The sequence below is a fragment of the Euphorbia lathyris genome, chromosome 2, assembly GCF_963576675.1.
Source record: "Euphorbia lathyris chromosome 2, ddEupLath1.1, whole genome shotgun sequence".
Lineage (NCBI taxonomy): Eukaryota > Viridiplantae > Streptophyta > Magnoliopsida > Malpighiales > Euphorbiaceae > Euphorbia > Euphorbia lathyris.
The window spans coordinates 19341418-19366467 of record NC_088911.1 but is presented as its reverse complement, the minus strand read 5'-3'; the positions used below and the strand labels follow the sequence as shown (position 1 = coordinate 19366467).

The 25050-nt window shown below is 31.5% G+C and overlaps 2 long non-coding RNA genes across 2 annotated transcripts; one reads left to right on the top strand and one right to left on the bottom strand.

Annotated features, from left to right (window-relative positions):
- Nucleotides 1–1902: 1902 nt before the first annotated feature.
- On the top strand, nucleotides 1903–6875 carry LOC136217752 (uncharacterized). Its single transcript, XR_010683532.1, has 5 exons — nucleotides 1903–2204; nucleotides 4196–4336; nucleotides 6333–6397; nucleotides 6478–6544; nucleotides 6695–6875. It is a non-coding gene; the product is annotated as an uncharacterized lncRNA (long non-coding RNA).
- Nucleotides 6876–12362: 5487 nt separating this feature from the next.
- On the bottom strand, nucleotides 12363–13516 carry LOC136220668 (uncharacterized). Its single transcript, XR_010684660.1, has 2 exons — nucleotides 13377–13516; nucleotides 12363–13027 (listed from the first exon to the last, which is right to left on the bottom strand). It is a non-coding gene; the product is annotated as an uncharacterized lncRNA (long non-coding RNA).
- Between the last annotated feature and the right edge of the window lie 11534 nt (nucleotides 13517–25050).

Below are 25050 nucleotides of genomic sequence, written 5' to 3'. Positions count from 1 at the left end.
ATCCGAAAAGTAGCTAGTGATTAAAGAAGACAAACCAGAGTCCCAGTCAACCCAGCTTCCGGAATTATCCTGCAGCCTGCTTATTTGATTTTAAATATTTTAATTAAATTTTCTAAACAGCATTATAATTACATTTATTAAAATATAAAAACTACTATATGTATATATATTTATTTATAATTTTTGTTCGAAAGTAAGGATAAAGATCTCTGTTGGAGGACATTTCCATCTCCATACTCATTTTGCATAAAACGTTTTTAGAGATTCTCCATTCTTATCTGAAGAATCTTTAGCGGCACGGGAACTCCCGCTTTTATTGTAAGTCTCATATTTATTTATACAAATATACATCTTATTTGAATGTATAAATCCAATATATACTTCTTTATGCAACTCAAAATAAATTCTAACTACTAAGAGTAAAGTATAAAAATAAATGTTACAGGGTTGCTTCTTACGAGAGTGTTTCTATCTTCTTGAGAGGCTAGGGTTAGGGTTTTCTTGTGACTGAAGCTATGGATGTACATTTTTAACTAATCTCCACATCGTTGATGATGGTTCAAATTTCATGAGCTGTGAGGGGAGACACATGCGATAGACTATGAGAACTGTCTTGTAGGAACCTTGGTCACTGAACGTCCTTAGTATAACTTCACTATCATGAAACACATGCTTACAAGCTTATGGCGGCTAGGGAGAGGGATAACAATAACGGAAATCGACCAGAAGCTTGTTCTCTTTCGGTTTTATCATACTAATGGCCTTCAGTGGGTTATGGATGGTGGACCCTAGACGTTTGACAATCACTTACTGATTTTACACGAGTTGCAAATTAGGGAGGATCCATCAATCGTGGCGTTATACATGGTGAATTTTTTGGCATAAGTCTATCACTTGCCTATTGGTTTTTTCATAGAAACGATTAGGTGAGTATTAGCTAACTATATGGGTTCGTTTGTTTTGTATGACACAAAGAATATTTGGTATGTTAATCGACCTTACTTACGAATAAGAGTGTGTGTTGATATTCAACAACCCTTGAAGAAGGAGAAAAAGGTACGTAACCGAGTGGGGAATGGATTGGATGATCCTTTAAGTATGAAAAGCTCTTGCATTTTGTTTCTTATCTTAATTGAATATATAGTTCACAATTGTGACATATACTATTAGTTTCCCATATAGGAGCTGGGGATGTTTCATTGTTGTGCTCCTTCTTGTCGTACTTATGTTTTGGGAGGGGAATGATGTCTTAAGGAGGGTGAGAGTAGTGGAGGAGGACCTAATGCCGAGGAAGGAAGTGGGTGGCCTGTTTTAGAATCTCAGAGGACTACTACTGTTCCACCACTAATTGAGACAATACCGAAAAACATCGTAGAGCTCCCCTCATAACTTCGGAGCAAACCTGTCCGTTAAAGGCAAGACCGTTGCTATGAGCACCTCAGATTCTAAGGGTGATGAGGAAGGTTAAATTGGTGAGGAACGAAAACGCGGAAAGGGAGAGGATCATCCTTTAAAAAAACCAAATGGAGTTGAGAGGGTTGCATATCCTTCTTAAAGAATATGGATATTGATAAGGTGGTTACTTCATTGGAGTTCGATCCAAAAAACAGAACAAAGGTAGGCCTAGATCACTACAACAAAAGAGGTTTTTAGTGGGGAAAAAATAGTGGGGAATTAAAATTTGCCACTAAATACAATATAATTGTGGCAGATAAATAATGCGCCTCAAATATTAAACTGTCAGTGGCGAATTTTTGAATTGCCACATAAAGTGATGTATTAGTGGTGAATTAATGAAATCCCCACATAAAATACAATATATTGGGGTGAATTATGGATATGCCACAAAAATATTGAACCAATAGTGGGGATCTGAATTAAATTGCCACAAAAGAATGAAAATAAAAATGCGCCAAAACCAAAATTCATTTTGCGCCAAAATTTTTTGAATTGCATAAAAAACCTAAAATCATCTAAAACCCCTTCATTTCCTCTTGTGTGCCATGATATATCCTCTAAACCCTAAATATATGCTCTTCAAATTTACACGGCTCTAAACATGGATTCTGAATTCCTCTCTTAATTATTGTTCATCTCACTTCCTTTTTTTGGTTCCGACCTCCAAGAAGCCATCAAGAATTTCTGCTCCAACAACTTCCATATTTGGTGTTTGAGTGCGGTGAAAGGCCCCAAAACAGTTCTAGGTATATTTTGGCATTCTTCTTCCTTTACAATCTATGTTTAATTGGCTTTCGTGGATTTGATTGTTTACATTAGACGTGATGCTTTTATTGAACTTTTCTGATTTAGAATCACGTTCACGGGCTTTGAGTTTTTTTTTCATGTTTGCGATATGTAGCTCTTTGTTGGTTCCGTGTGTTGAAGAATTACCTAGGGACTCTTTGGGTATTGTCCCTCAAAGAGATATTCTCTCTGTTTTGGAACTAAATATACATCACCATGATAAATATGAAGTTCTTGTTATTGATTTTCAGGATTTACTTGACCTGAATCCATGGATTCTGAATTGTCCAAACTCCATTTTGCCTCCAAAAATTGGGGCTTTTTCCAGGTTTTTCTTTCTTTATATTCCTACAAGGATTACAACCCAGGGCTCTTAAAGCCCATTCCATTTTCTCCTATTTGAGTCCCGATCTAGCTCATGAACTGCAAGGCTTTCTCCAAGTTCATAAAAAAGTGTTTTGATGCTGTGCCACTTGCAATATGTACTGTTTGTGAATATCACTGCAGCCCTTGTTGAAGCCAAATCTCTCAATCTATCTATTAAAACTAACTAAATATAGGTGTTTGAGAAGTAATTACTAAGCGAATAAGCAAGGAAGGTTATTATTATGTGTGTATTCAAACTTAGGTGGATGAGGTGAGTATACACTTTGAGATTCAGGAAGTCAAAGGTCTTCATATTAGAGGTTAAGTCTAGAATTTCTATTCCTTTGGCTGCAATAGGCGATGAAGAGGTACAACTCAAGATAATTCTGACTAACACGAAGATAATTCTGAGGTACAACTCAATTTGTTTACAAAATGCCTGATCTCCAACAAGGTAGTGGTATTGGTCTTGCCAGTGGAAACCAGACATTGAACTCCACTGCTAATCTGTTTGTAGCAGTGGAGTTTGATACTTTTCATAACGCCTGGGATGATTTGGGGGATGATCATGTTGGTATTGATGTGAATTCTTTGCAGTCTTCCAAAAGTCTGAAATGGTATAATGTTCTTGAAGGAAGAGTATTTGATGCTTCGATTAATTATGATTCGAGTTCGAAACATCTGTGTTTACTTCACTGGAGTGGAAGAAGGTTTTCCTGTCCAACAGAATCTCTGTTATGAAATTGATCTAAGAGATTATTTGCCTGAGTGGGTTTGGATTGGATTTTCAGCTGCAACAGGAATGTATTCTGAGTTTCACAAGATTCATTCGTGGTCTTGTGATTCATATTTTCATTCTCCTTCTCGGCCTTCTCCATCTCCGGCTTCATCATCTAGTACAGATGATAAAAAGTTCAAGACTTTGATGATAGTTGGTTGGTCAGTAGCAGCAGCAGGTTTGATTCTTCTTGCATCTGTCATTACAGTTTACTTTTGTCATAAACCGGACAAAAACATCCCGGCTCCAGCTCAAACGGATGCATATTCATCCGTTGTGAAATCCCAGAACCATGAATTTAATAGGGTAACTGGAGCCAAGGACATTCCGTACAATGTCCTAGCTCGCGCCACGAATGAATTCAATGAAAAAAATAAGCTTGGTCAGGGAGGATTCGGTCCAGTTTTCAGAGGATATTGGACAGAATTACACAGAGACATTGCTATTAAGAGAATATCAAAGAGTCCTCTTATTAATTTTATCATTCATAATTCATTTGTCAGAGAAAGAGTTTGTCATACTACCTATGTTTTATGCTGGAGCGTCATTTAAAAATGATCTTGGCAATTGCTTGTTCTCTTCAGATTCCGGTAGCTTGTTCGTATACATAGCAACCTGTTAGGTTCGGATGTAAAACTTATTAAGCATACAACAACACTGTACAATGTTTTTGTGAATGCGCATATAAGAAATTAAGTTAATTAGGCACCCTTGTTTTTGTTGGTGATATATGTTTATGATTAGATGCTACTTTACCTCTTCCTCTATAGAACTGCTATATTTATTGTTCTGAGAATTCCTCCAAAGGTGCAGGGCCTGTTTTTCATGGTTCAGTGAATCGTTGATGCCGCATATGGAAAAGTCATGATATGCAACTGAACTGTCTATCTCAGAACACCTTTCTGCTCCTCGAATCTCCCCGAGCTTTCTAGCCAGCTTAGATATAAGGTTATGTTTCTGAACTTTATGGTAGTTTAAATCCTGCAGGCTGCATTTAACTAATTTGAGGATCTTCTTTGTGTAAATTTGCCTTTTGTTCAAATTGCATATGCATTTCTTTTTTGTGTGGTTAGACATAATCATCCTTCTTTCTAAGATGCAAATGTGTAAAATAAAGGGTTCTTGTTGCTCTTTGAGATGCTCCCAGAGCCGTTTCGATGAAGAATAAGCCATCAAACTTTAACAGAAAAATTTAAGTATAATCAAGAAAAATTGCAGTAGATTGAATGGCTAAAGTGGGAGGAAGTGATGAAGCATTTTGTATACTTTATATATATCTGATAGCAAAGCTGGAGATATAGAGTCTTCCTCCGCATTTTCAGTCAATATGGTACTTGAACTTGATGCACCTTCTTCTCCTTTGCCTAGGATTTGGATTCGAAACTCTGTTTTGGGTATTATTATTGCAAACTGTTAATTAGAAATACAGAGATAGAGGAGTCCTTCTCTTATTAATTTTATCATTCATTTTATTTGTCAGAGAAAGCGTTTGTTATACTACCTATAGTTGATGCTGGAGCTTCATCTAAAAATGAACTTGGCTTGAGTTGCTTGTTCTCTTCAGATTCCCATAGCTTGTTCGTATACATAGCAACCTGTTAGATTTGGATGTAAAACTTATTAAGCATACATAGCACTCCTTGTATTCATCACATATATGGCAGCTTCCTGCACATGACAATGTCATGAATTAAGTCATCCTTCATCTCCTAAATCATGCATGCATATATTTAATTAATGAGATAAGGTACTAAAATAAGCCTATGGTTTTTAAGGAAGTATCATTTTAGGTTCCACCCACAAAATAGCACCAATATAAGCTTAATTTTAAAAAAGATACTAATTTAGGCATCAATAACGGAATGAGACACATCATTGATATTAGTCCATTAAGTTCTGTTAATTATACGTGAAGGAAGAAATTAGAACTTAACGGAGTAATAGGAATGATGTGTCCAATCCGTTATCGATGCCTAAATTCATACATTTTTTAAAGTTAAGGCTATATTGGTGCTATTTTGTACGTGGAGCCTAAATTGATACTTAGCCAAAAACCATAGACCTATTTTGGTTCCTTATCCCTTAATTAATTGTACATGCCCTTGCATTATCTATTTGATAAACTCGGAGAGTTATTGGCTCTGTTTCAATTAATGACCTTCTATCATATTCTCATCACTCTTATTCTATCCTCCATTCTTAATTACCAAATTATTAGCTATATTGGTTAACCAACTCAATTTTTATGAGTCAATTATGCTACTCTAATTGTCAAAGTAATCTAAGTTGTTAGGTAAGGCACTTCCAATGCACAACCTACTCTATAGTTTGATTATATGTTAGTTATAATTTCTGCACTTTTTTTACTCCTCTGTTAACAAACCATATTTGTTCTTAGCTTCATGAGATCTCTCAATTCAAATTGCATGGTTGCTGTTGATTTTGCTATATTTCTACAGGGCATTCTTGTAATTGAAAAAAAAAACAGGACAACATTAGTTATAGATGGAATAGGTACAGGACAACATTGTAAAGATGTACAAGACATGTTGTGCAATAAAAGCATAAACAGGACAACCTTAGTTTTTATATTTTGTATGAACAGACTGTTGTGCGGAATTAATGAAAGATAAATAAACAAACAATCAAAAAACATAGATTTACGTGGTTCACCAACGTTGTGTTGGCTAGTCCACGGGCAGAAGGAGAATAGTATTATTAGGAGGCGAAAAATCAGATTACAATGATTAGGTTTACATAATGGGTATTTATAATACCCAATCTAACCCAATCCCACTAGGAACCCATGATCCCAATCCAACTAGGAACCCATGATCCTAATCCAACTAGGAATCCGAAACCCAATACTACTCCGAATAGGAAATAGGATATACTGATTCAAGGCATTACGACACAGACTAATCAAGCTCTTTTGTATGAACAGATTAATCAAGGCATTACTGATTCAAGGCAGTGAATGAAACTTTTGCAATGAAAGAAAATGATGAAGTAAACTACAATTATACCCTATTATTTATTCGATTTATTTTTATCAATACGAGTTCCTTAAACTTTTTATTTGTTTCTAGGCTGGACTGTTTTTTATAGCTTGTGAAATGATGGAGAATTCTTAGTCAGAATATCTAGTTTATTAAGGTAACATAATTTTTTTTTTCTGTATACAAATTTGTCAATTTGTACATTTACTTGAATCTTCATATAGCTTATGTGTTGTAAACAATAAGTTTTTATGTTGAACTTGACATTTTCATTCTCTAATTTTCAATTATTGAATTGTTTTGACAGGTTATTATCCAAATAAGAACAACTTTGAGAAATTGAATTTTGTAAATGGTCAAGTACATGTATGAACTTTTTAATATACTTTGTCAATATCTTAATATTTTGTAAGAGTAAATTCTCACTATGCTACTAGATTGTGATGGGATATAACTTGTAACTCTTATTATCAATGTTTAAAAACTTGTCTGAATCAATATTTCCTCTTATATTTTGAAATTTTATGATAATAAATAGAACTCTTTTGTCAATCTTTTACCACTAAAGGTGTATTAGAATTCGCCACAAAAAGTCCAATATTAAAGGACCTAATGAAAACTAAATCGTCACAAGTATGTAATATTTAATGGGGAAGTAAACTCGCCATAAAATAAAATGTGAATTTATTGTGGCGAAAAATATGCCACAAAAGATATGTTTTTGTGGCAAACATTTACACCACAAAAGATATACTTTTTATGGCAAATTTTTACGCATAAAAGATACACTTTTGTGGCACATCTCACACCACAAAACATATATGTTTTGTGGCAAATAAATACGCCACAAAAGAGAAGAGCTATTATGGCGTGCAATCCGCCATTGAAATAACTTTTTTGTGGCATCATTTTCGCCACACTAGCTCTATCTATTGTGGGGGTAAAAAATTTCCACAAAAAATCATGTGTTTAGTGGCACCATTTTCGCCACAGTTGTTAGATCTGTTGTGGTGCAGTTGTCATTTGTGGCGAATTCGATTTCCCCACTAAATATAACCTATTTGTGGCGAATTTAGTTTTCCCCATTATAGGTTTTACTGGCGCACCTATTGTGGCAAATTTTTTTTTCCCCACTAGAACCTTTTGTGACGCAAACTGGACATTTTGTGACAAAAAAATTCCCCACAGAAAACCTTTTTTCTTGTAGTGGATGTTCGGGTTTGGGCAGATTTATGAGGATATATATTGAGCTAGAACTAAGGGTGTTTAAAATTGGGTGGGTTATTATAACCCACCTTATCACAACTCAACCAACCGATGAAAACTAGTTATAATGGGTTACATAGGGTTTAATGGTTTATGAATTTATGTGGTTTATTATAAACCATCTAAGAACTAATGTAACCCACACATCCCATCTAAATTTTCAACTCTCCCATATATATATAAAAAAGAATGTGTGTGTATGTGTTTTCATTAAGAATAAAAGCCCAATATTAGCAGAATTGTGGTTTTCATCTAGTTAGTAATTGGTCAAATAATTTTTTTTCCAGTCACGGTTAGATATAGGCTTATTAGATTATATGGTTAATTAAAAAAAACACTCTGGTTTCACATTTTCGCAGATCGATATATGTGGCTTTTTTTGTCCCAAAACAAACCCAGTGGTTTCTGCCGTTAGAAAAAATGCGACAAATCCCTTAACACCGTTAAAATGTAAGGGTGCTTTCAGAATTTTTTTTTTCACATTTTGACTTTTTTTTTGGAATTTCAGAATTTCTAAAATTCTGAAAATTTGAACTTTCAGAAAATTCTGGAATTTAAAAAATCTTGAATTCTATAAAATTGTGAAATTCCAGAAATCTAGAACTTCAGAAATTTTTAGAACTCCATAAATCTTGAATTTTAGAAACTTTTGGAATTTCAGAAAAATTGGAATTCCAGAAATATTACAAAATTCTAGAATTCCAAAAATCTAAAATCCTAGAAATCTGGAATTCTAAAAAATTCTCGAATTCCATTCTAGAAATTTGGAATTCTAAACAAAAAAAAGAATTTTGGAATTAACTTAGGAGTTAAATAAGTTACCTATCCACATAAACTAACCATCATAACCCATCCAACTTGTGTAACCCAATCCATCCAACCCATCTAAAAAAATTAATGCAACCGACTATAATCCATCATAACTCACCCAACCCATCAAATAGTATCCTTATATAGGTTAGGTAAAAACCTTATCATAACCCACCCAACCCAAGTTTGAATACCCCTAGCTAGAACTTTGGAGGCTTCAACAACTCTAAAACAGTTCCTATTTTCTATGATCTCATTCGGGCTCACAGACCTCTGTTATCTTTCTTTTTGAAATGCTTATGTGTGGTTCTCGTATTGAGAATATTCGAGCTAGAATTGGGTTTTAAGGGTGCTATTCAGTTGATTGTGTTGGACATAGCGATGGGATTTGTGCCTTTTAGAAGAAGAATGACATATGCTAGTTGTTATTTTTATGTATTTATCATATTGATATTATTTTCAAAGCTTCGGCCAAAGGCAACTGGTAACTTACTAGTTTTTATGGTGTTCTAGAGCATTCTCGTCGACATGACTCTTGGAACATCTTATCTTCGTTTGCCACTACATCTCCTCTAGACTATGCTGTTATTAGGGATTTCAATGATCTTTTGTCAAATGCAAACAAAAAAGGCTCGGTTGAGCATCCAACTTGGTGTATTCGGGGGTTTTGTGATACTATTTCAATTTGTGATCTCTTTGATCTCCTTATGTTTGGCTATTATTATATTTGGATACGACAATAGAGGGAAGCAAAATGAGGTTCAGGAAAAACTTGACAGAACAATTTTTTACTGAGGCTTGGATGGCTAAGTTCTTTTATGGCTCGTGCTATAATACAATTGCCCCTATGTGCCTCAAAAATAAAATCAATCCGGAAGACAAGATCAAACCACGTTGGAGAAGATCAACCACACTAGACAAGATTAAGAGTTGACTTCTGCGCAACTGACAAAGCCTCACCAAATAAGGAAAGATTTAGAACCAACAGACAGCTTGTCTCCTGGTCAACTTGAGAACTTTGTCTGATTTGGTTAGACCAACCAGTCTGCTTTCGACCAACTCTGAAGCACAGCGCAACAGACAAACCAACGGTAAAAGATAGAAGATTATTGGTTGTTGACATTGGCCTCTGAGGAGTGGAAGCGACAAAAGAATGTTTCCCTCCCAACGGTTATTTTGGAATTCGAAATGCCCTAGCCTTTAAGTGTCAACTATAAAAGGCCTCTCATTTATAACTTTGGAACTTAATCTTCAAACGCACAAATTCTGAGTGAATCACTTCTTGAAATTCCAAGCAAAAGCAAAGCAAGAAACTTTACATAAACTTTCCTATTCCTCTGTGTAATCATTTCTCTATTTCAAAGTGTTCTTAGATTAGAACAAAAATTATCAATTTTTAAAATTAGTTCGGAAGCTCTGTTTGTTCGGTATTTAGCAAACAAAGTTAGATAGTTCTGAGTGTAGGATTATAGAGAAAGGTACTCTGTAAACTAGGATAAAACTGCTGAGTATCACTCACTCTAACTCTTACTCCTTTATTGCTTGCTTTTATATTTCAAAATCATAAACTAGTCATAGTGGTACTTAAATTATGACAAGTTCGGAAGCCCTTTTGAGGCGTTTTCCTTCGCACTAAGGATAAGATCAATCTTAGTTTTTGATCAACTAAAGTTGCCTCTAAACCTTAAATAGTTATCCTCTAAACTGTGCTATTGTGTTGTGAGAAATATTTATACTTGGCTAAATTTTTTAAATCCTAAATAGTTCCATTAACCACCCCCTCTCAGGAACTAATTCTCACATAATAAGGAACCAACATGTACTACATTTGGAGAATTTCAAGTCTTTATTGTCCTATATTCTGTCCATGTTACTCTCCGGGATATAGAGGCAACATAACGATAAGCTGTGGCAAAACCTGACACCTTCCTCTTCGCGGACCGTCTTCAGCTCATTTGATTGCCTGTTTGACTAGACAAAGACCTAGCATTTTGAAACCTGCATATCATGTTTTTTCATCAGCGACACTTAAAATTTCTAACATCCCCCATCTCTTGGTACTTTGAAATGTAATCTGGACACTACTGTTTTTGCAGCAGATTCCCAAGCAGATATCAACACTGTCTTGCATGATTCATCAGGCCACTCTATTGTTGCTCGTGTCTCACGTATTAAGGGGTTCCTTTGGTCCATGAGTGTGAGGGCATTGCACTTCTTCAAGCTATTCAATGGATTTCGGAGGCGGACTATCAACAAGTTATTTTTTAATCGATGCCAAACTAGTAATTGATGCGGTGCTTTCTTTCTTTCAAAAGGATTGATGTGAATTTGGTGATATTATTAGCAACTACCGTGACCTTCTTCTCCAAAACGACTACTATTGGAGCAACTTTGTCAACTATGTCTAATTTTCTTTCTTATGTAATGATAATTTTTGCAGTTCTATCTTATTCTGTGATGTATATTAAATTTCCAACATATGATAAACCAAAAAAGTAAAATATGGGGACATCATCCATCACGTAAAAATCTTAATAAATACACTTGTTAATCCCTAAATTGTTTATTATAGATAACTCACATGGCTATATATATTTAATCTTTTAAAATCTACTATGACAAAAATATCATAATTGAATCATAAAACAAAAATTTGAACTAATTGCAAATTATTTTACAAGGTTGATATACAGTATAGAGAGATAAACTGTAATAAACGATCAAATTTATCTATTGTGCCACATCCAATGTGCCAACATCCAATGCACGAATGTAGCAAAGAGAAATTATTAGAAGTATCCGGTTCTCCATATCAAATGAAGGACCCTCCATACATATTTTGACATGGACCCATAATTATTATAAGGTCTCACTATTTTAATTATTAAGTGGAATCACAATACACGTAAAAAGAAAATGCTACACCAATTTTGTGCTCAAACATGTTTGTATAGCCCTTAAACAGTCAGCAATTTATGATACAATGATAAATTGCAAAATTAGACATAATAGGCTTGAAAAAACCGGAAACATATCAGTAACAGATGCAATGCATTATCAAAATATCAGATATGTTTGCATCCAAAATACACCAAAAATAAATCACACATATCTGCTAATATGCAATAAACCAATTATTAGAATTCATATATTCAGCAATAAGCCAATTCAAAAAACGATTAACTTCATCCTAGGAAGCACCGACTCGGGTGCGGACACGGCAAACGGTATTTTTAGAAAATATGAGACACGGCAAATTTTATATAATTAATTTTATATATATTAGATATAAAAAATATATAAAAAACTTTATAAATCACAAATATATAAAAAACTTGCTATAATTAATTTATGTTGAAGAACACGAGAAGAACACAAGAAGTGGAAGAATCGCACAGGAACTATGATGCGCCGCAGGAAGTGGAAGAATCGCACATGAAGAGAAAGTTTTTGATTTGCGATTTGGGTTGTGAATCGCACAGGAAGAATCGCACAGGATGTTGTGAATCGCAGGAAGAAGAATCGCGATTTGGGTTGCGATACAGGTGAGTGGGTCTAATTTAGGTTTTTGTGGTAAAATATTTAATTGATCCTTAGATTTTGTAATTTTAAAAAAAAAACCCTAATGCTGAGTCCCCATCTGTGTCCCGCCGTGTCCCCACCGTGTCCAACTTTCCGGCCGTGTCGCGGCCGTGTCCCAGCCGTGTCCCCGAGTCCAGCGAGTCCGACTCGGCCACGGCGACCCCGGGGAAGTGTCCGTGCTTCATAGACTTCATCCTATATATCCACCATTGTTAATCTAAAATTCGATTATACTTATAATTCCCCTTACTTTTAAATGAGCCAATTTTTACATGATGCCTACATGAAACATAAAAACAAATGTTAACTAGAACATAGAAGAACTCAACTATTATAAATATAAATATCCACCAGCTCTAATAACATATATTTAAACGTTTAATAGCATGATAGATCCCAAGAATAAAAAAAAGAAACAAATAGCAAGCAAACAAACCTTGCATACTATGGATACATGAATTTCAACAAAACATCCCTGCGATGATGTATTGGACACTTAACCAAAGCTTCTACTAAACTTGAATTCTTGGCTAGAAAAATATATGCATCCTTGATAAGTTGTTGCTCAGTTTCTATCTCTTCAAGCAAAGCCCACACGTCATAATCTGGAATTGCATTTTTAGCTAATATAGCATTTGCTAGCTTGTCACCGGATTCCTTTATAGCATTAGCCACTGAATCTATTGCATTACACAACTTGGCAAAAGAATCCTCATCAGTATTAGACTTCCTAAATTTCTTTGCCTTTGAGAAAAACAAAGGTCCATAGTTGCTTCGAGATGGAGATTCAGAGCTGTCTCGATATCTCCTTACTCTAGAAGATCCAATTTCAACCTCATCATCATCATGTAAATTTGTGCTCTCTAAAGTGGAGTTAGAATATTCAGTTTCTCTATTCATTTTTCTCATACAAAGATCGATGTCCACCTCGGTTCATAAAATTGAGCTAGCTATTCCTCAATTCTTCAGCATGCGATTCAATCTATACAAAAATATCTACATTACACATTTTATACATAGAACATATAGAAATAAACACAGCAATTATCTCTACTAATTTTTGTTTAAAAGCTCACATTTCAGTCCATTCCATTCATAAAAATATCGTAAGAGTGGGTGAATTTCATACTATAGTCAGAGCAAGCAAACTTATGAGAAAATCAAACATTAGAGATCAACTAATGGCAGCAGAAGGAGAACAAGCAAAAACTACCAGGTTCAGTCATTAACCACATTGGATTAACACAAAAACTACCACCATCAATTGAAAACAAGAAATCGGAGTCACTGAGGAAGTGAAGAAAAGAAAAGAAATCAGATAGAGGTTTTACCAAGCCGATCCAATGGTTCAGTTCAGTTTCTGAAGTAGCTTTGCTCCGATGAACGGTAAAAAGGGAGACACGATGAGATTTATATCAGATAGAGAATAAGGCTAGGGTTTGCACAGAAAATGGACGGTGAAGAAAACGGGCTTAACGCATTATTTGGCCCGTAATTTATATAACAAATTAAATAAACAATTAGGAGATCCTTCATTTTTATCTGATACACTACCCATCTCTATATTTTGTTGAAATAATGATATAATCTATCAGTTTTTATTCTCACTTTTTAAATCTTTATATTTGACTCAATATTCAAATTAAATAAAATAAAATTTCAAATTTCAAAAGACCTTTCATTTTATATTTTAATAATAAAATATATTTTTTTATTTTAGGGTTTTTTCTGTAATTATAATCTCTCAAATATTAAGTAGAAGATTTATTAATTTTTATATAACAAATCTTTGATTTACTAAACATTAAAATTTATTATTAAAAAATGAAAACAAAATATTTTAGGAATTATCAAGTAGAACGATATAAAATTATAGAGGGGTTTTTTTTTATCTATAATTATGGATGAAATAAATAAAAAATATGATTTTATGAAAAAATTATCAAAAATTCGAAATAATATTTCATGCTAGTTTGAATATATTATATTAACGAATAAAAAAAATTAAAAATAAAAATTTAATAGAATAAATAATGGATTTTTTTTGTAATTAATATACACAAGTACATGAATTCTAGTGTATATATAACTATACAAGTTTCATTAAAATTATTTTGATTAAGTTTGAAAACTAAAAAATAAGTATTTTTATTTATATACCTATGAAAATTTTTGTACTTTTATATACAAAATCAAATGAATGGACTAAGGAATTGATTAAGATAAAATTCAAAAACTTTAAAATAACATGATAGATCTACTAGTGTGTTAAGTAAAAACACAACCTTAGTATTTTTATAAAAAATAATAATAATTGGGTTTTGTATGATCTATTAGTTTGAGACATTAATCTCTTTATATATATTTATTTGGTTCAATTTAAACAGAAATTTACGCATGTTTAAGGAGAACAGTTAAATCGTATGTCAGATAATTGTTGACCGGTAGAGAAGAATTAATGTTCTCCAATGTTTTGGAATCAGAGAAACAAGTGGTTTTTAAATGTGAAATATTGTATTAAATTGAAGCAACTAAACAAATTGACAAAATATCAATTGTGTTGTGATTAGTAATAATCAAACATAAACATTTAACCAATATTATCAGAACCGGATCAGATATCAAACTGGATTTATAGCTGGATTATTTGGTCGGACTGGATGATGTGATAAATAACTAATATTTTTATATAGTATATATATATATATATATAAAATTTTGCATTATTTTTATAAATTCTATATAATCCAATACATTAATATGACATATTATAACATAAATTATATATAATCTGACTATAATAAGTATTATTATATATAATACATAAGTGTATAAGTATACAATATAAGATTTTGTATCGTAAGTATAATAATAATATTACTAAGAGGGGAGTGTATGCAACTTGGCTGCTGTCATGAGATTTCTCAATAAAAACGTATCCCACATCGGATGAGATTTCTCAATAAAAAAGTATCCTACGACGAAAGGCAGGACAAAAAGGAACCCAAGGTGAGGCTATAAATGAAGTTTCCAAGTTACTAAAAAAAGTTTGTATTTTTAGTAATAAAAAAGAGCAAGGCAAGCGGTGATTGCTGCTTCAGTTGATTTTTTTAATTTAAATCGGGGTCCGGTTACTGGTCGGACTGCCGGTTTCAGTCTGACCATGGTTCAATCTTGTTTGTTGCAAATGCAACAAATCAGTACTACTCAGATCGGAAATCTGTATAGTTCTCGGTTGAACCGGTCGGTCTGGTCCGAATTTTATAATATTGTATTTGACGAGTCTCTTTATATGCATGCTAATCTATATATAATCTAAATTTGTAGGCATTATAATTGATGTGTCACTGGTTTAGACAATTAATTGATGAGGTGTCTTTTTCTCAAAATTACTTTTTTTCCTTTTTTTAAGAGAATTTTTAATAGTATTTCCCACGATTTGAACAACGGTTTATATCTCTTTTTTCTCCACATTCTTTCAACATTTTCAGCTCATATCTATATTAGACGGTTTTCATCACCGTTTTATGAAACTGATTTCTCTCTTTCTCTTTAGATGAAATCATAATCCTAATTTGTTCAAATGATCTTTATTTTCCTCTTTCGCGTTTCATTTTCTTCCTCCTATTAGTGTTTTTCTTTTCCAAGTTGTTGGATTGAACATGCAAATGTAGGAAATGTTAGATGTGGAAAGGTGGGTTGTTTTCCTTTTTCTTTATATTTTTTTATTCTGATATATATCGCTTGAAGAAGTTTTGATTCTCTATTTTTTTTCTCTTTTGATGAATTTTGGATTCCGTATATTTTGGTGAGATTATTTTTTGGTGTTCGTTCTAATGAATTCAAACACACTTGTCTGGTTGTGTAGATTTTATACATCTCATAGTTAGTCTTTCTCTTCCATAATTCTATCAAGCAATTCAGAAACTCTTTTACAGTGTGAATTTGCTCTTTTCCTTATTGAATCTAATTTGTTACTTGAGATGTTATGGACATCACTGCAATGCAGATCAATCTTATACTCTTATGATCTATTAAAGTTATTTTCTAAAATGTGTTTAATTTTGCATTTTCATTTGAGTTTTTCTTTTGTTTAAGAAAAATTCACCTTTTCTTCTTCCTCTAACTCTTGATTTTCTCTCTTCTTAACATTATTCTTTTTGGGAGACCTGAAACCCCTATTAACTGCAGCCAACCAGTTAGTTCCTCTAATCTTCCCCATACCAAAAAATTACACAAACAAAACTATAATTTCTTTTTAAATAACAGTGATGTTATATTGCTATATTATGATCAGACAGAGAAGTTAAAATAAGCTTTAATTAATTTGATAATCTTTTATTGAAAATGACATAATTTTAATAGAAACATAAGTAAATACTATAAAAAGTAATATGGAAACTAAAAGTTGATGAAAGAAAGATTAAAACTACTAAATTAACACAAAACAACTCAAAATGATATGAAATAATAAAAAAAATGTACTAAAAGATGAAGGTAAAATATCAGATATACTTATTGAACTGTATGGTGTCATCAGCTGCTCGCCGAAAAGCGGGGGTGAAAATACTCCGAAATAATGGCTCGGTCATGATAACATCTAGATCATCACAAATCTTGACTATAAAAAGAAGACCGAGCCAACCATTTGGCATAAGTTGTCTGGGGAAAGATCAAATTCATTCAGGGCATTCATGATGTCGTCAGCTAAGGGAAACCTCATCTCTTGCTCTAGGAAATTTTTGTAAAACCCCATGTGACCCTCTAGGGCACAAGTAATAACTTGATTATCACTAGGGAGCACTGTCTCTAGATGGGCGAATTCAGAGTTTTTAGTAGTGAGTTTAGCCATCAAAAGACTGTTCATGAAGAAAACATGCTCATCATTCTTATGTTTTTGCTCCCTGGGTTTTTTAGTTTTGTTGGTACTAGCTTGGTTAAACGGATCAAGATTTTTAGGGACCATATTAGGAGGGTGATAAAAAAAAGAGAGAGGAATTTGGATACACCTATTTGGTCGGATGAAACGGGGATTGTCGGAAAAGAGGAGAGCACAAACAATTCATAGAGAGTATCAGAAGAGAAATAACACATATAAAATAAAAGAAAATGTTGAAGGCAAGTATTTATAAACAGTTCTAGGCAACTAAAACGACGGCGATGCTACAATGATCCTAATTAAATGAGATTAATGATAGGTTTCAAGGCTCGAAGAACTTCAGTCAATCCTAAGAGGAGATAGAAATAGATTAACCAACACCTGGTGTTGCATGTGCAAATGGAAAAGCATGATTTCTCGTAGATAGCTACCTCACACACGTAATAAAGAGTGGCTTCACGCGCTTCACCAAACCATTAAAGAGGAACAAAAGATGATAGTGAAGGCTTTTAAAGTTAAAAGGTAAAATGTATTTTAATAATATACATATTCAACTTTATAAGACTTTTAAAACAAACAAGGGAAGGCAAAAGAAACATTTTGAGATCTTTTTTTTAGTCTTTCGGATTTTTCGGTTTGAAGCTCGTCAAATACCCTTTAGGTGGATCATTCACCAATTAAAGCTTTCTACATACGCTAAGATCTGAATTCGAGACCTAGCTTAAATAATTGGAAGCCCTTAAACACTCAAACCAACCTTAATATTGGTAACATTTTGAGACTTTTAATTATTCTGATTTTAGCGTATAGATATTTTCATCTTTTATTTCACCAGATCAATATTAATGTTCTATTTTTAGTCGCATTAAGTCCTTGATAATTGGATAATTAGTTTTCACCATAAAATACGGTTAATATATCATTATTCATTTTATGGGCATGCATAACATAATTTATATTTATATGTGTGATGTGGTTATAAAAAACTATAAGAACTTTATTTCGATGCGTAATATATATATATAATGTCAGATACAGATAGAATGAATAACGTTAGGTTAACTAAATTAGATATTCACGGTAACTAATTTGGTGAGCATAAGGTTAGTGGGTAAATCACGCCCATGTCCACTGAAATTTGCTTATTTTCACGGTATGACCACTAAACCTCAAAATATGATATAAAAGTCATTCAATTTTACATTTTCTAACATTATGACCACTAAACTTTAACTAACACCTCAAAATAACCGTTAATGACATCAAAATGAGAACGCTCAATAATTAAAGTTGTTTAGAATAACATTTACAATGAAACCAAATTTTATTATTCCAAAATCACCATTTCTGAATTTTTCTCTCTAAAAATTCACTTTCTTCTCCTAACCAAACAATATCTAAATGACATAACAATGAAAATTTTGAAGAATTAAAGTTACTTAGAATATCATCATTCTTTTATTATTTTTTTATTTTGATATCATCAACAATCATTTTAAAGCGTTGATTGAAGTTTAGTTGTCAATCTGTTAAAATTATAAAATTAGGTACCTTTTATGAGGTTTTGAAATTTAATAGTAATACCTTGAAAATAAATAAAAGTCAATAGCCATGGATACAACAAACAACAATGTTATTTAACCTTTTTTTTTTCTTTCCCGAAAGGCAGTCTCAAACCTTTATTTTCTTTTGGTAACATGTTATTTAACCTTTATTAATTATTATCCTCACCCTCCTACTCTTTTCTTTAGAGCTTTTTTTTCTTTCTTTCCCAATGTATGTATTAAACGGTGTCACAAAAACGTTTTTGGGATATTTTCACATATGTGGAACTTTCAATTGCCTTTCTGAAAAGGATCCCTCTAACCAATTGGAAGTATTTCTCGACTCGTGGCTTTTTTGCTATCTACGGCTAAGCCGCAGTTCGGCATCATTTTTGAGGTCAGGTAGGAAGTTTGGCTAACCTATCCGATCCGTTTTAAAACTACATCCAACCTGATACATTTTCTCATCTCATGGAACTTTTTACTATTTACAACTCTAATAGAACTGTAAAATCCTTGCTGTATTTTTGCAGCGAGACTTTTTACTTATGAAGTGTCTTGCTGTAAAAATGCAACAAGGTTTTTTTTATATCATTATTTTAATATATTTATATTATAAAAGTAATAATTTTTAGTTTATTTTATCTAAATATGGATATGTTTGCTTATTTTTACATATTGTTTGGATGAATTGTTATTTTTTAATTTTATTAAATTATAATAATATGTGTTACATATTTAAATATTAAATATAGATATATAAATTAAATTTGTATTTTAATAAAAATATTAGAAAAAATTTAATATAATAATAATATAAATTATTTATTAAAAAATATATCTTCTTAAGTTATAAATAGAGTAGAGGATCGGATAAATTTATTATAAAAATTGTAAATCTAAATTTAAAGCTAGAGTAAAAAAATTAAAATAGATAAAATAGAGTAGATGTTTATAAATATCTTTTACAATGTCTTTTATAACCGATTTTATACATTATTCGCTCTCTTAACTTATTCAAAAAGTTTGATTGGTCCCTCAACTTTTAATGTGCATCAATAGCTTCTGAACTTTCAAAGTGTACTAATAACCTACTGAAGCTGCTTAAAATATAATCAATTAATTCGTCAGTTGTAAAAAATAAATTATTACAGAATATACATTGTACACATCTTAAAATATTATTATATAATTTACATAATAGATTAAAACATATTAAAAATAAAGTTATTAATTATTTAATTATAAAATTGGTTACCTCTTATATTAGAACTTGATGATAACTTGTTTGATCCTAAACTTTCGTTTATCTCTATGCATCATCCAATTCCATAGTTACTATTTTGTAGTAATGCCGCAAAAAGGGACCGAAACTATTCAATTTATAATCGGTTGTTGGAGGTATTGCGACTATTTAACGAAAGTAATATTGCTAGAGTTAATTAATAGGACTAATTGAAATTAATGAATTTTTAATTAACTTCAATTGAAAAAACATGTTATTACAAACTCAAACTCTTACGATATATATATATATATATATATATATAGATAGATGAAATTCTATTGTAAATATACTATTCAAAATACTGCATCATTTGATTTCACACTTTATATGCTTTGAATTATTTATTGATTTTAGACCATAAGTTTCAAACTTATGCATGTGATGCCGACAACATTTTCATGGTACTTTAGTTTTGAATTTTTTTTTGTTATTCCCCGCTGCTGCTCCCAAATTACTTATCTTCACTTCCTTTTGGACACTTTTACCCTTTTCATTTTTTAAATTCAAAAACTGAAATTTTCTTTAAATTTCTTCGAAATTCAAAAACCCGAACACCATTCATGAGACTTAAACACGGTACAGGAAAAAGACTAATGATTCATCGGATAAGTATTTTTATTTGAAAATCGAATCGAAAACACGAATTTCGTCTCCGGATTCAGGGACAAAACTCATTGAATATGTGTTAAACGGATGATTCATACCACCTGGCCTAGGCAGAAATGGATGAACTATCCGTTTCCGCCTAGGCAGAAACGGGTGGTTCATCCGTTTCTGCCTAGACCAGGGGGTGTGAATCACCCGTTTAGGCCAATTTGGATGAATTTTTTTTATATACTAATTGGATCGGTTAGTTTTTGGTGACGACAATTAGTGTAAATAGAAATTGTAGTTATTCGATTTCTTCGACGTTCTCGGGTAGACCTGGCAATTGTCGTGTTCGTGTCGTGTCATTTCGGGTTCGTGTCAAAAAGAGTAAACCCAAACCCAACCCAAAAACTTTCGTGTCAAAGTCGTGTTAACCTATTCGGGTTAGTGTCGATTTCGTGTCGTGTTTTCGAGTTACATGTAATTTTATTATGCATATATATTAATAATAACTCTTAAAAATATAAGAAGATATGGTACTGTTTTTAAACATTTTATGTCATTTTTATATTAGTATGTTAACAATAATTATCGAAAAGTTCGATAATATCATGCTAGAGGGTCATGTAATGTGTTTATAACCATTTAAGAAATTCAAATCAATATTTGCAATTAATAATTATAATTTTATTATCTTTATTAATAAAATAACATAAAAAACACGAGAGAATATAACAATAATTTTCAATATCCGTGTCATTTCGTGTCGTTTTCGGGTTCACATATCAACACTAACCCAACCCAAAAATTAGCGTGTCAATTTCGTGTCAACCCAAAAATGACCCATTACCTATTAAGCTCAACACTAACACTAAAAATCCGTGTCGTGTAATCGGGTCGTGTGTCATTTTGCCACCTCTATTCTCGGGTCCATTTTTCAGAAATCTAATTTTTGGCTCGGGAGAGAGAGGATATTAAGTTTTTGAATGGAAAAATGAAAAGGACGTAAATATCAAAAGAGGGCGGTGATAAATAATTTGAAGGCGGTGAATAGCAAACCCTGTGTATTTTGTTATAAATTCCGTTTTCGAAGCTTTGAGTTTTGGTTCTGATGTGCTGCCTATTTCCTACCGAATTTCCAGTTTCCAAGACTAATACTCTCTGTCGCCGATCATCACCTCCGGCAGGCAACAGGCGGAAAACGGACTGGTAAGCCCTAGGTGCAATCTGATTCTTCTTCTTCTGAGCTGTTTTGTGATGGTAATTTTTTTTTGTGTTCTTCATCTTATCTATGATTCCCAAAGTTTGGGTACCTTGTAGAAATTTTTACATATGCAAGTTGCAACCATGTTTTCAATTTGTTAAATAAAAAATTCTAACACGCATAAGACATTAAATAAATTTATATGGTAAATAATTTATTAGTTCGGGTTTGTGCATATTATACTAGTTAGTTAGTCCCTCTGTTTTTTTGAAACACACCATAACATACCTGAGTTTTGATAAAACTAACTATTTAGTCCATTCATCCATAAATTTTATAAAAAATGATAAATTTGCCCTTCTACCACTAATTAACTTTCTTATATGTTTAATTAAATTTTATTTAATTTTATTTATTATATTAATTCAAGAATAAAAAGTGATATTAGTAATAAAATTATATTATAGTGTATTTTTAATTAAAAATACATAATCAATTTTAGAATAATTTAATATTATAATTTAAATATATCGTTTATATAATATCTATTTTACGTGGTAATTATTATACATGCATTATTGAGTTTCTAATTTATTAAATAATAATTGGTTAAATGAAATATAAGTTAAATAGTAATATTTTTTAACCTAACGATTAAGATTAAAATTTATGAAAAATTTATAATTAATTTTATTACTCTATTTTAGTACAAAAATATTTTTTATATAATTTATCTGATTGCTCGGTTTAAAATTCGTTAGACACCCTTTAGGAGGATTCTCTTTAGTTTAAGCGATTTGAGATCTTTTACCAATCAACTCAATATTAATTGGTTTTAAAAAAATAGTTAAATACTATATTGATTTTTTTTAATATATTGATTTATCAAATATTATGAAATACTAAACTAATTTATAGTAGATTGGTAAATTTATCATTTTATTTATAATTATTTATTAAAATAATTTTAATTATTGATATAAATAAAATTTGATACAACTTAATTAAATATAGGTGAAAATTAATTAGTGATAAAAAGGGCAAACTTATCATTTTCTATATAATTTATGGATGAAGGACTAAAAGTATCTCCAAAAGACTCTTAGTGCACTCTCTAAAAATAATATAAATAGTTGACTCTTAGTGGTTTAAGAGTGAGGCATTTCATCTCCAACAATAGATTAAACCTCTATTTAGGGCTTCAATTATAAATTATTATAAGGTTGGGTTGGGTTGAAATTTATTTTCAAGGAATGGGTTGTTTCTCAACTATGGTTGAGAAATGTAACCATTCCGACGCCAGGTGCGCCGGAATGGGTACTGTTACTGTACCACTGCGCATTAGCGCAGTGATAAAGTAAGTTAGTAACCATTCTGACGCACCTGGCACCGGAATGGTTACTGTTTTAATGTGTAGTGGCTTCACGCCACTACCCAAACAAATATATATTAGTAATATTTTTTTGAATTATTTTTATATATTTTTTTGAATTTATTATATTATAAAAATAAAATTATATATAAATTATAATGATTTATAAAATTTTGATTAAAATTTAAATTTAACCCTACTTAAAAACGTTAGGGTTAAATTTACACAATTTCATATGTTAGGGTTAAATCTGCATTACGTTTGAAATGTTGAGGCTAAATATTTAGTGCGTTACTGACAAAAAAAAATATTTAGTACATTAACAACACAATAAAATATCTTAGGCAATTTCAAGCGAAGTACATATTTAGCCATAACAATTTATAAAACATAAATTTAATCTATATGTGATTATTAATATGGCAGTCAAGAGCAATATAGCCATAATTGAAACTGTCTAAAATATTTTAGTGTATTATTAATATGTGATAAGATACAAAAATACCCCTAACGTTGACAAGTTGGACCATTTAAGAAATAATTATAAAATTATCTTCTCGGCCATGAATCTTTTCATCTACACTTCACATTTGCGTCATTTTATCACTCATTAGTAACAGATCACAAACATATCATTAAACGTGAAAAAGATTAAAAAATATACTATATTTTGTACGAGTTAGACAAAAAAAATTTGAAATATTTCACCGAATTTAAAAATATTAATCTTCAATTCTATATCGCAAAAAATATGAAAGCTTTTTTTTAGAATCAACAGACTTGTAATTAGTGCAGAATAACGAACAAAATATTTACATTTAATAATAATCTATGAAATTGATCCAACTTGCCAACGTTAGGGGTAAAATTGCTCTTGCCTACCAATATTAGGGGGTAAAATTACATCATTTTAGACGTTGAGAGTAAAATTGCTCCTAGATGTAAACGTTGGGGGGTATTTTTGCATCTTATCACTATTAATATAGTTACAAAAAATGTATGAAACTGCTTCAATTTATTGACAAACTGGTTTAGAATGTCCGATGTGGCTAAATAACAGTCAACCAAATATTTTCAAATTTTCAGTAATGTTTGGTTAAAATCGATCTTGCTTGGAAACGTTGGTGTTAAATTTGCACAATTTAATATGTTAAGGCTAAATCTGTATTTCGCTTGAAACGTTAAGGTTAAATATTTAGTGTATTACTAACAAAAAAAAATATATTTAATGTAGTAATAACACAGTAAAATATTTTAGACAATTTTAAAAAAATTGTGATTAATTTATATGTAGAAAGGTTTATTTTTTTTTTTGAAACTGTCTAAAATATTTTATTGTGTTATTAATATAGTTACAAAAAAAATGTATGAAACTGTTTTAATTTATCAACAAACTAATTTAGAAGGTTTCATGTAGTTAAATAACAGTTAAACAAGTCTTTTCAAATTTTCGGTAGTACGTGGTTAAAATTGATCTTAATTGAAAATTATATAAATACAACGATATCAGTATAATTTATGTATAATTTATTTTTATAAAATAATAAATTAATTTATTTTTATATTTATTTTATAAATTTTATATTTAATTTTTTTTTTATAACCCACTTGTTTGGCAGGAATCCCAAAGGATGGGATTCCTGCCACTAACTCATTACGGCACCAAAGGGTGCTATTCGATAATGTCGATCTAGCAGAGCCCCCGCTAACCCGAGTGAGCATTCAAATATATGTCCTACATTCATTCGTGAAGGTACTCCTAATAGGTTGAAGGCCATATCAACAGGTCTTCCATCTTGCAAATAGGGCATATATTGTCTGGGCAATTTTTTTGAAATGATGCCTTTATTTCCATGTCTTCCAGCTACTTTATCGCCCACTTTGATTTCACGTTTCTGTAATATATATATATATACAAATCGTTTCTAGATTATAACAGGAGCCAGACGCTATAATGAGTAAAAAAACAAAAAAAAAAAAATTTAACCTTGGTTTGAAAACAGCCCCTTCTAGGGAAAAATTTCCCAACCAGGTCCTATGGGGTAATTTTTTATAAAATTACCCCAAACTAAGGTTTAATCCCCTTATATCTACTCTTTATTTATTATTTTATCATTAAAATTATTATTT